Source organism: Oncorhynchus tshawytscha, linkage group LG32 (assembly GCF_018296145.1).
Source record: "Oncorhynchus tshawytscha isolate Ot180627B linkage group LG32, Otsh_v2.0, whole genome shotgun sequence".
NCBI lineage: Eukaryota > Metazoa > Chordata > Actinopteri > Salmoniformes > Salmonidae > Oncorhynchus > Oncorhynchus tshawytscha.
The window spans coordinates 13,197,247-13,209,407 of record NC_056460.1 but is presented as its reverse complement, the minus strand read 5'-3'; positions in this window follow the sequence as shown (position 1 = coordinate 13,209,407).

Genomic DNA, 12,161 nt, shown 5'->3' with positions numbered 1-12,161 from the left:
CCCCAGCTGCAGACGCGTATGACCTGTGACGAGCCGGGCAATCACGCCACAGGTGTGCTCTTGAGCCACACCTGTGGCAAGCCTTGGGCTCGTCACATTCCTTGGCCTCGTGCTCTTCCGACCCACAAAATCGACACCTCTTGGCGCTGCACGAGGCCAGGATATGGCCGTAGGCCATACAACGCCTGCAGAACGGGGGCTGACGGGCATAGTAGAGTGTTCCCCTGTCAGCCCCCAGGGAGAACATCGCCGGAGGATGGAGGTAGCCATCCACACTCTTCGGGACCTCCTGAGTAACGCCTGGAACCCTCTCCTCCCGTTCCAGAAACCCAGGGAGTCCCTGAGGTACCTCTCTGAGGAGACATTGTCCATGTACCTCCCCAGAAAGGCCCTCACCTCTTCATCTTTCACATGCGGATTGTACATGGTTACGGTGACCACCCTGAAATTGTTCTCCGCCAGGCTGGTCACCGCATAATGGCACAGGGGTCCCGTTTTCTCCGCTTCCTTTGCCATCTTCATTACTTCGTCATGTTTTTCTTCTTTGTGAAACGTCACATCGAAAGCCTTCTCATTCTGGTTCCCTTGAAGGCAGAGCACTTCCTTCACCTCTATCCTGAGGCATCCCATCAAAATGGTCCTTCCAAATGTCTCTCTACTCCACGGCTCCATCTCCTTTTCAGTCCAGGCAAATCGTAAGGTATTTGCCATACCAATCCCCTGAACCGATCTTGTTTGCTTGTATTGATTCATTTAAAAAAATAAGCTCTCTTCAGAAAGAAGCTTCAACCTGAAATGAAAACATCTTTAACCAAAAAGGTGGAGCAACTAAAGGTGTTGACTCTCCACATCTATCAAGACCTAATAAATATATATTTTGTTACACCTTATCTCCACGTTGTCTCCCTTTTGTTACGGGCTTTGAGCCGGTTTGTGACACAAGAAACGTAAAGCAAAAACCTATACAGCCTATCTGGTGCAAACAAACACAGAGACAGGAACAATCACCCACAAAATACCCAAAGAACATGGCTGCCTAAATATGGTTCCCATTCAGGGACAAAGATAGACAGCTGCCTCTAATTGAGAACCAATCTAGGCAACCATAGACTTACATAAACACCTAGAATTAGGAAACACCTCATAGACATACAAAACCCCTAGAGCAGAAAAACACAAATCCCCCATGTCAAGCGAGAGAGAAAGAGAGGAGAAAGAGGTAGAGAGAGGGAGAGGAGAAAGAGCTAGAGAGAGAAAGAGAGAGAGAGGAGAGAGAGAGGGAGAAAGAGCTAGAGAAAGAGGAGAAAGAGAGGAGAGAGGGAGAAAGAGCGAGAAAGAGGGGGAGAAAGAGGGAGAAAGAGGGAGAAAGAGTGAGAGAGCGAGAAAGAGAGGGAAAAAGAGGGAGAAAGAGCTAGAGAGAGAGAGAAAGCGAGTGGCGAAAGAGCTAGAGAGAGAGAAAGGGAGAGAGATGAAGAGAGAAATGTAGATACAGATGAGTCAGAAAGAAAGAGTGAAGGGGTTACCATGTCAACACTCCAGGTCTATTGCTTGGCATGCATCAAGCTGCCACTAGCGCAAACACCTTCACCTTCATCTCTCGCCTCTGTTGCCATGGTTTTCTGGCCTCTTCCAGTGCTCTTCCAGGTCTGCTCTTTGGTGCACTTTGGCTTCCAGTCACCCCTCTCCAGATATATTCCCTTTAATTAGAAAGAGGTGGTTCAGAATGGCCCTGTGGACCTTTAAGTAAACCATGAGGGGGCCACAACACAACTGCAACAATAAGTTGCTATGTTAAAGAATAGGAAAAGTTTTAAGAATAACGTTAAGAATATATATATCTAAATCTGTGATAACAAAGAACAAATATTTGTGCAATTACGAATCATGTCTTTGTGGCATGCTCTATGTTACCATAGTGGGAGGAATCCTAATTCCATGCTAGGAATAATACAATCTCTACTTTCAGTGAAAATGTTAGTGTTTTGCTGCACATTTGATTAGGAATTTCACTCTCAAGAAAGCAATAACATAGCAAGATCTGTAAAACTCAAAACATAACAGGAACACAAATGTAGGTATTAAGTACAATTATGTAAATTAGAGCACAAGGTCATGGTATCATACCAAAGACACTGTGAAAGTACCCAATGTTGATACAATTTAGTTAAGTTGAAGCCCTTGGTTTGGAAGCCTGTATGATATATAATATGAAATACTACATTGTAACAAAATCTGACCTTATTGGTCGACTATCTACAGTATTTCTTGGTATAATATGATTTATTTGTGGGGGAAGTAAAGCAAACATTTTCATTAAAGTTCATTACTCTGAAAACACCAAAATATCCCTAAAAAGCATTTCCAATATATAGAACCAGGGCCTATTTTCTCAAAGTAATCCATAGATGTATTGATTAATAAGACATATATAGCTCAAATATTCTTTCTCTTTGTGATGTAATGCAATAAGACATTAACCTGTCACCTGGCTTTAATGATAATTAACTACTAAATCCAGACAGAAGAAGGAGAAGGGGAAAGCGTGACTTGGATAGTGTCACAGCCAAAACGAATGTGTTTTCTTTCACTGCAACATATTTGAATTGGAAAAAGCAGCAGTGCATTTGTCACTGACAAAAATACCATCCTCTTTCCCCAGCTTTAACTAGGAATAATCCCCACCCAGCTTTAACTAAGAATCCTCCCCACCCCTCTTTCCCCAGCTTTAACTAAGAATCCTCCCCACCCCTCTTCCCCCAGCTTTAACTAAGAATCCTTCCAACCCCTCTTCCCCCAGCTTTAACAAGGAATCCTCCCCACCCCTCTTTCCCCAGCTTTAACAAGGAATCCTCCCCACCCCTCTTTCCCCAGAATTAACTAGGAATCCTCCCCACCCCTCTTTCCCCAGCTTGAACCAGGAATCCTCCCCACTCCTCTTTCCCCAGCTTGAACCAGGAATCCTCCCCAGCCTTAAGAATCCTCCCCACCCCTCTTTCCCCAGAATTAACTAGGAATCCTCCCCACCCCTCTTTCCCCAGCTTGAACCAGGAATCCTCCCCACCCCTCTTTCCCCAGCTTGAACCAGGAATCCTCCCCACTCCTCTTTCCCCAGCTTTAACAAGGAATCCTCCCCACCCCTCTTTCCCCAGCTTTAACCAGGAATCCTCCCCACCCCTCTTTCCCCAGCTTTAACCAGGAATCCTCCCCACCCCTCTTTCCCCAGCTTTAACTAAGAATCCTCCCCACCCCTCTTTCCCCAGCTTTAACTAAGAATCCTCCCCACCCCTCTTTCCCCAGCTTTTAACTAGGAATCTTCCCCCCTCTTTCCCTAGCTTTAACCGGGAATCCTCCCCACCCCTCTTTCCCCAGCTTTAACTAGGAATCCTCCCACCCCTCTTTCCCCAGCTTTAACCAGGAATCTTTCCCACCCCTCTTTCCCCAGCTTTAACAAGGAATACCCCTCATTCCCCAGCTTTAACCAGGAATCCTCCCCACCCCTCTTACCCCAGCTTTAACTAGGAATCCTCCCCACCCCTCATTCCCCAGCTTTAACGAGGAAGAATTCCTCCTCCCCACCCCTCATTCCCCAGCTTTAACTAAGAATCCTCCCCACCCCTCATTCCCCAGCTTTAACAAGGAATCCTCCCCACCCCTCTTTCCCCAGAATTAACTAGGAATCCTCCCCACCCCTCTTTCCCCAGCTTGAACCAGGAATCCTCCCCACCCCTCTTTCCCCAGCTTGAACCAGGAATCCTCCCCACTCCTCTTTCCCCAGCCTTAAGAATCCTCCCCACCCCTCTTTCCCCAGCTTTAACCATGAATCCTCCCCACCCCTGTTTCCCTAGCTTTAACCAGGAATCCTCCCCACCCCTCTTTCCCCAGCTTTAACTAAGAATCCTCCCCACCCCTCTTTCCCCAGCTTTAACTAGGAATCTTCCCCCCCTCTTTCCCCAGCTTTAACCGGGAATCCCCCAACCCCTCTTTCCCCAGCTTTAACTAGGAATCCTCCCACCCCTCTTTCCCCAGCCCAGAATCTTTTCTTTAACTTTAACCAGGAATCTTTCCCACCCCTCTTTCCCCAGCTTTAACAAGGAATACCCCTCATTCCCCAGCTTTAACCAGGAATCCTCCCCACCCCTCATTCCCCAGCTTTAACTAGGAATCCTCCCCACCCCTCATTCCCCAGCTTTAACTAGGAATCTTTCCCACCCCTCTTTCCCCAGCTTTAACTAGGAATCTTTCCCACCCCTCTTTCCCCAGCTTTAACTAGGAATCTTTCCCCCCTCTTTCCCCAGCTTTAACTAGGAATCTTTCCCCCTCTTTCCCCAGCTTTAACTAGGAATCCTCCCCCCCTCTTTCCCCAGCTTTAACTAGGAATCCTCCCCACCCCTCTTTCCCCAGCTTTAACCAGGAATCCTCCCACCCCTCTTTCCCCAGCTTTAACCAGGAATCTTTCCCACCCTCTTTCCCCAGCTTTAACAAGGAATCTTTCCCACCCCTCATTCCCCAGCTTTAACCAGGAATCCTCCCCACCCCTCTTTCCCCAGCTTTAACTAGGAATCCTCCCCACCCCTCATTCCCCAGCTTTAACTAGGAATCTTTTTCACCCCTCATTCCCCAGCTTTAACTAGGAATCCTCCCCACCCCTCATTCCCCAGCTTTAACCAGGAATCCTCCCCACCCCTCATTCCCCAGCTTTAACTAGGAATCTTTCCCACCAGTCTTTCCCCAACTTTAACTAGGAATCTTTCCCACCCCTCTTTCCCCAGCTTTAACAAGGAATCCTCCCCACCCATCATTCCCCAGCTTTAACAAGGAATCCTCCCCACCCCTCATTCCCCAGCTTTAACTAGGAATCTTTCCCACCCCTCTTTCCCCAGCTTTAACTATGAGACATTGGTTAGATACATTGCTTTCATTAAGAGTCAATAAACAAACTGCGGATTCTGTGCCAGATTCTTTTATTTTCCCATACATTTTTTGTTGTTGGCCTGACCTTGCCATTCATTACCCTCATTGAGGGACAACAAAGGGCCCCCTCTATTCCTCCCAAGCTCTAAGGCTCCATCACATGTCATTTATAGCTTGTAAGGTCAGGTCTAATCCTTTTCTATAATGTCGTATTAAGCGACAGTATTTATTATGAGTGGAAATTGCATTTCACCTTGCATTTTTGATTATTCTGTCTGGCCCTTTCTCTGTCTCACCACTTAGTGGGGGAAGTACAAATGTTAGAGGTACTTGAAGGGTCTGGGTGGATCAATGTTTCTTCACCACTGAACGTTTCTCAGCTCTCTAATAATAATTTAGGTGAGTCCTTTTCAACCAGGCTCCCTTTATACAGTGCCTTGCGAAAGTATTCGGCCCCCTTTAACTTTGCGACCTTTTGCCACATTTCAGGCTTCAAACTTAAAGATATAAAACTGTATTTTTTTGTGAAGAATCAACAAGTGGGACACAATCATGAAGTGGAATGACATTTATTGGATATTTGAAACTTTTTTAACAAATCAAAAACTGAAAAATTGGGCGTGCAAAATTATTCAGCCCCCTTAAGTTAATACTTTGTAGCGCCACCTTTTGCTGCGATTACAGCTGTAAGTCGCTTGGGGTATGTCTCTATCAGTTTTGCACATCGAGAGACTGACATTTTTTCCCATTCCTCCTTGCAAAACAGCTCGAGCTCAGTGAGGTTGGATGGAGAGCATTTGTGAACAGCAGTTTTCAGTTCTTTCCACAGATTCTCGATTGGATTCAGGTCTGGACTTTAACTTGGCCATTCTAACACCTGGATATGTTTATTTTTGAACCATTCCATTGTAGATTTTGCTTTATGTTTTGGATCATTGTCTTGTTGGAAGACAAATCTCCATCCCAGTCTCAGGTCTTTTGCAGACTCCATCAGGTTTTCTTCCAGAATGGTCCTGTATTTGGCTCCATCCATCTTCCCATCAATTTTAACCATCTTCCCTGTCCCTGCTGAAGAAAAGCAGGCCCAAACCATGATGCTGCCACCACCATGTTTGACAGTGGGGATGGTGTGTTCAGGGTGATGAGCTGTGTTGCTTTTACGCCAAACATAACGTTTTGCATTGTTGCCAAAAAGTTCAATTTTGGTTTCATCTGACCAGAGCACCTTCTTCCACATGTTTGGTGTGTCTCCCAGGTGGCTTGCGCCAAACTTTAAACGACACTTTGTATGGATATCTTTAAGAAATGGCTTTCTTCTTGCCACTCTTCCATAAAGGCCAGATTTGTGCAATATACGACTGATTGTTGTCCTATGGACAGAGTCTCCCACCTCAGCTGTAGATCTCTGCAGTTCATCCAGAGTGATCATGGGCCTCTTGGCTGCATCTCTGATCAGTCTTCTCCTTGTATGAGCTGAAAGTTTAGAGGGACGGCCAGGTCTTGGTAGATTTGCAGTGGTCTGATACTCCTTCCATTTCAATATTATCGCTTGCACAGTGCTCCTTGGGATGTTTAAAGCTTGGGAAATCTTTTTGTATCCAAATCCGGCTTTAATCTTCTTCACAACAGTATCTCGGACCTGCCTGGTGTGTTCCTTGTTCTTCATGATGCTCTCTGCGCTTTTAACGGACCTCTGAGACTATCACAGTGCAGGTGCATTTATACAGAGACTTGATTACACACAGGTGGATTGTATTTATCATCATTAGTCGTTTAGGTCAACATTGGATCATTCAGAGATCCTCACTGAACTTCTGGAGAGAGTTTGCTGCACTGAAAGTAAAGGGGCTGAATAATTTTGCAAACCCAATTTTTCAGTTTTTGATTAGTTAAAAAAGTTTGAAATATCCAATAAATGTCGTTCCACATCATGATTGTGTCCCACTTGTTGATTCTTCACAAAAAAATACAGTTTTATATCTTTATGTTTGAAGCCTGAAATGTGGCAAAAGGTCGCAAAGTTCAAGGGGGCCGAATACTTTCGCAAGGCACTGTATTTACTGTAATGCATTTCATATTAAGACATATCTCTGTTGAGGGCTTGTTGTATAGCTGTATATCCCCTATCACTGTTGGAAGGCATAACATACACTTTAAATGTTGACAATAAAAGGAATTGGCTAAGTGTAGGAATGTATTAATTAACTGCCAAAGATGATTCATCTTAAACCAACCTGATTTAACTCCCTGTACGATAAATATTATTTGCCATGTGACATATTCAATAATAAACCCTATTCACACAATTTATCTTAAAAAATGTACACAAATGTATTGGACAAATACCATAACTGGACTAAAACCATTCTCATAACCCATCTCTCAGTAGATTGAATATATTTCCTTCTGAGATTGTTTATGTGGATCCAGATGGGCATGTCTATCTGTTCCTGAATCAGTTTTAACAGGCACTAAGTTCCACGAGGGAAGGTTACGTAACAGCTCACATCATCGTCAATAACTTTCAGGTCATCAAATATAACATAATTAAGGTAATTAAGATTTTGCTCCACATCCACTTGGCAATTGATCACCAATGCATCTACTGGGAACAAAGAGGAACGAGGTTGGTAACAACGCTTAGATCAATACAGGCTGGAGGGATAACCTCCAACGACAGTCCAGCGACAGAGCTAATTGTCATGGGAGAAGTGCGAAAGTCATTGCTGTGTTGTCGAAGGGGCTGAAGCCTGCTCTGACGGTGCTTGGGCCATCTGATGAACACAAACAAAAGGGAAGAGAGGAGGAGATGATGCCTCACAGCAGATTAATCTTGTCAATCCCAGATCAATTGAGGTCTATCTGTGAGTGAGCACTCTATAGCGAAGGTATAAATAGGCTCATTTCCGGTGAATTGGGACATCAAGTTACAACCATAGAAATAGAATGTCTATTAATTCTATGTCTATTAATTCTATATAATATATATCTCTAGAATGCTAGACTCTTCATTATTAGCAGTGGTTGTGAGTCAAACTGTGCAGAAGACCTTGGAATAAGGCTGAACATGCATAAGAGTGTCTTCTTGAAAAGCTTGAAGTTTAATGTCAGCATCATCATTCAAATATATTACCTGCTCTTAGAAAGTCATGCCTCTGGCTTTTTTACTTTAGACAACACGTGAGAATATAGTCGGTGACATTAACATAATCTTTTTGTGTGGAAAACAATCGATTGTCATTCTGGCTATTTTTTTCCTTGTAGGAGAAAAAAACACCCTTGATGCATTAAATACACAAATATATTGTCATGGTGATTTAAGGGTCATTACTGCCTCATCTCGACAGAGAACTTTCTACGTGTTTTTCTCATGCTACACACGCAGATGTTATGCTTGGCCACTCTAATACAATGAGGGAAAAACAAGTCCCAGGTTATCCAGTAGAGAGTTGGGCTCATCCATCCATAATGAGATAACAGATAAGGTGAGGAGGATTGTGGGTCGGTTGAAGCCAGAGGTCAATAGTGATTGTCTACAAAACATGGCCCTAACAAGGGCATCTGGACATCATAGGATCTTGTGACTAGCTTCGACTGCAATGTAATTCCCTAACTTGGGTGGAGAAAACTACAAGATCCTCAAGTCTATCACCATAAAAGGGAGATGATAAAGCTCTTGCAGCAAATCTGTTGCCTGTACACGTATTTTGTGTGTCTTTGGATCGGTTAGCCTATATTCCTGTACCTGGGAAATGTGCTGAATGGGCATACTCAACCTTCAACTACACCATAGGTTCTGTTGTTAAATCCGGCCGGCCAGTGAGAAAATAGTCACAGGGTCAGACCGAGGTATTACTGAGTCCAATGTTGACGCAGGTTTAGTCCATCAGCTCAGTATCCCACAAACCCTCTCTTTCCATAGAGGGATTTTCAGGGTCAGGGCTAGTGATCTATGGACTGATTTGACTCTCTTCAGGAGGCTCAGAAAGCCAGCTGGGGCCTTTTTCCCTTCACATTACCAACAGAAAAAAGTTTATTAACGGACGGTTTGCTAGTGAGGGACCGTTACATGACCCTTAAAAAGGTTCAGGAGAGACTGAGACACCGCTGTTATAATGTGGAATAGATGGTCTGCTTCCCAGAATAAAAATAAACTTCATTCAGAGAAGATGCTCCTACTTCTTTTTTTTACTTTTTTTACGTCGGGATCAGTGTCCCTTCCACGGGACAGTTGAGCTAACGTAGGCTAATGCGATTAGCATGAGGTTGTAAGTAACAAGAACATTTCCCAGGACATAGACATATCTGATATTGGCAGAAATATTAAATTATTGTTAATCTAACTGCACTATCCAATTTACAGTAGCTATTACAGTGAAAGAATACAATGCTATTGTTTGAGGAGAGTGCAAAATTTTGAACATGAAAAGTTATTAAAACCTGTTCACGCTACCACGTTCCTCTAGGGACCCCCCCCCCCACCACCACCACGCTCAACTCAAAAGTGGCGCACAGAATGCAAAAATATTCTTAGAAATATTTAACCTCCACACATTAACAAGTCCAACAGCTCAAATGAAAGATAAACACCTTGTTCATCTACCCAGCGAGTCAGGTTTCTAAAATGTTTTACGGCGAAAACATAGCACATATTTATGTCAAACCACCACCAAAGATACAGCTAATAATATAGCCATTTTGTCGAACAAAAGATGCAATCACAAACGCAGGATTAAAAGAAAAATAATTCACTAAACCTTTTGAAAATCTTCATCAGATGACAGAAATAGGACATGTTACACAGTACATTTGTTTTTTTCAATAATATGCCATTTATATCCATAAATCTCTGTTTACATTGACGCCATGTTCAAAAAATGCTACAAAAATGTCCGGAGAAATTATGATAACTCCGCCAGATAACGCCAGATAACAGCAATACACATCATAAACTTTGACTAAATACCTTTGATGGCCTTCGATCAGAAGTAGTGGAAGAAGTCATACTTACCCAAAACAGCGTTTGGTTTCAAGTCGTGTCTTTCTGTTATCAAACGCGACAAATTCCGGCTGAAATGCAGCCACAATTCGAGGGGTTGCGCATCAAAACTTCAAAATTACATATTATATGTCGACTAAACTGGTCAAACTAAGTGCAGAATCAAGCTTTAGGATGTTCTAAACGTAGAAAACAATTCTCAACTCGAACAGACAAACTGACATCGTCTAGTGCTTCAAGGAACAAAGGACACTCCGAGCGCAACGCGCGCAGGAGAGTGCATGTATTTTCTCGTCACCCCAAGGTTTTTGCCCGCCAAAGGGTGAAAGACCGCGGGATTTTCACAATGAAACGCCCTATTGAAAGAAGACATCTCGCCGAAGACATAGAAACTGATCCCAGATCCATAGCTGGTTGGGAAGGGTGGGGGTGATGACGTCAAAGTTGGCCCACCTTTCCTGATGAGAGAAATCGTTTGGGAGAATGGCTGCCCTGTGAGTTCTGCTATACTTAGACATATTTCAAACGGTTTTAGAAGCTTTAGAGTGTTTTCTTTCCAATAATAATTATTATATGCATATATTAGCAATTTTGGACAGATTTTCTTTCAGTTTACTATGGGCACGCACTTCCTCCAAAGGGGGCAGTATTCTTCCTATCCCTAACAGGTAATAAACAAATTAGGCACATTTGGGCAGTCTTGATACAACGTTTTGAACGAAAATACAATGGTTCATTAGATCAGTCTAAAACTTTGCACATACACGGATGCCATCTGGTGGCCAAAATCGAAATTGCACCTGGGCTGGAATAACACATTATTGCCTTTCTCTTGCATTTTAAAGATGGTACAAATAATGTTTTTTTTTCTTTGTATAATCTTTTACCAGATCAATTGTGTTATTCTAATACATTCCTTTCACATTTCCACAAACTTCAAAGTGTTTCCTTTCAAATGGTACCAAGAATATGCATTTCCTTGCATCAGGAGCTGAGCTACAGACAGTTAGATTTGGGTATGTCATTTTAGGTCAAAATTGAAAAAATTAAAACTTTCATTAAATCACACATGTAAGATACCAAATTAAAGCTACACTCATTGTGAATCCAGCCAACATGTCAGATTTCAAAAAGGCTTTTCGGCGAAAGCATAAGAAGCTATTATCTGATTATAGCACAACAGTAAACAAAGAGAGAATAGCATATTTCAACACTGCAGGCACCACACAAAACGTAGAAATAAAATATAAACCATGCCTTACCTTTGACGAGCTTCTTTTGTTGGCACTCTAATATGTCCCATAAACATCACAAATGGTCCTTTTGTTCGATTAATTCCGTCGATATATATCCAAAATGTCCATATATTTGATCCAGAAAAAAAAACAGCTTCCAATTTGCGCAACGTCACTACAAAATATCTCAAACGTTACCTGTAAAGTTTGCCAAAACATTTCAAACTACTTTTGTAATACAACTTTATGGTATTTTTAAACGCTAATAATCGATCAAATTGAAGACGGGTCTATCTGTTTTCAATACAGGAGGATCACAAACTAACGCTACTTTCCTAGTCTTGTGCAACTCTCAAACAGTACACATAACGTTACCCTGATTCAAGATGGCCGTACTTCTTCATTTCACAAAGGAATAACATCAACCTATTTCCAAAGACTGGTGACATCCAGTGGAAGCGGTAGGAACTGCAAAGTGCCTTAGAAATCTAGTTCCCCAATGAAAACTCATTGAGTTGACAGTGACCTCAAACAAAAAATTCTGAACGGTTAGTCCTCTGGGTTTTGCCTGCTACATAAGTTCTGTTATACTAACAGACATGATTCAAACAATTTTAGAAACGTCAGAGTGTTTTCTATCTAAAGCTACTAATAATATGCATATCTGAAATTCTTGGCATGAGTAGCAGGAAGTTGAAATTGGGCACGCTATTTATCCAAAAGTTAAAATGCTGCCCCCTTTCCCAGAGAGGTTTTAAGAGTTTACTTAGTTTTGCATCAGCATTTAACTACACACCAACAATACCCAAAAGCCTTGAAAACGTTTTGGCTTTCTAAGAGCTCTTCATGGTCTCTGTGTTGTGTCATGGTAAATGTTCTGAGGCTATAACTACAGTATGAGTAAGTTTTGCTTGGTAACATGCTTGAATTGAAGTCAATGTAAACGAAATCCAGTGGCTTGCGAAAGTATTCCCAAACAAACAAGAAATAAGACAAAAAAACTGAACTTGAGCATG